Source organism: Physeter macrocephalus, unplaced genomic scaffold, assembly GCF_002837175.3.
Source record: "Physeter macrocephalus isolate SW-GA unplaced genomic scaffold, ASM283717v5 random_624, whole genome shotgun sequence".
NCBI classification, from domain to species: domain Eukaryota; kingdom Metazoa; phylum Chordata; class Mammalia; order Artiodactyla; family Physeteridae; genus Physeter; species Physeter macrocephalus.
In genome coordinates, this window is record NW_021145962.1 from 34491 (window position 1) to 35600 (window position 1110).

Consider the following 1110-nt stretch of genomic DNA (forward strand, 5'->3'; position numbering starts at 1 on the left):
ATAGATTAAGTTTGCATTTTCTAGAATTTTATATAAATGGAATTATAGTCTTTTTTGTATGAATTCTTTCATTCAGCATAATTACTTTGAGATTTATCCATGTTATGCATGTATCAATAGTTCTTTCCTTTTAATAGCTGAGTAGTATTCCATTACATGGATAAACTACAATTTGTTTATCCATTCACCAGTTGATTGATAGATATGTTTCCAGTTTGGGGCTATTACAAATAAAGCTGCTATGAATGTTCCCATAGAGCTTTGATTTCTCTTGGGTAAATTCCTAGGAGTAGAATGGCTGGGGGCTGGGTCATATGGTAAGTGTGTTGAACTTTTTTGGAAGCTGCCAAACCGTTTCCTAAAGTGGTTAAACCATTTTACATTCTCACCAGCAGTGTGTGAGAGTTCTGGTTGCTTATCGTCCTCATCAACACCTGATAAAGTCAGTCTTTTTCACTTTAACCATTATAGTGGGTGTGTAGTGGTGTTTACCTTGTAGTTCTTTACATTTATTTATTTATTTGTTTATTTATTTATTTTTGCCTGTGTTGGGTCTTCATTGCTGCGCACGGGCTTTCTCTAGTGGCGGTGAGCGGGCGGTGGCTTCTCTTGTTGTGGAGCACGGGCTCTAGGCGCGCAGACTTCAGTAGTTGTGGCACGCAGGCTCAGTAGGTGTGGCGCACGGGCTTAGTTGCTACGCAGCATGTGGGATCTTCCCGGACCAAGGCTTGAACCCGTGTCCCCTGCTTTGGCAGACGGATTCTCAACCACTGCGCCACCAGGGAAGCCCCGTACCTGTGGTTCTTAATTTGGATTTTCCTAATGACATCGAGCATCTTTTCATGTGCTAATTGACCTTCCACATATCTTCTTTGATGAAATAACTATTAAAATGTTTTGGTCATTTTTTAATTTATTTGTCTTATTATGGAGTTGTAAGAGCTTTTCTTTTTTTTTTTTTTTTTTTTTTTTGGCGGTATGCGGGCCTCTCACCGTTGTGGCCTCTCCCGTTGGGGAGCACAGGCTCCGGGCGCGCAGGCCCAGTGGCCATGGCTCACGGGCCCGGCCGCTCCACGGCATGTGGGATCTTCCCGGAATGGGGCACAAACC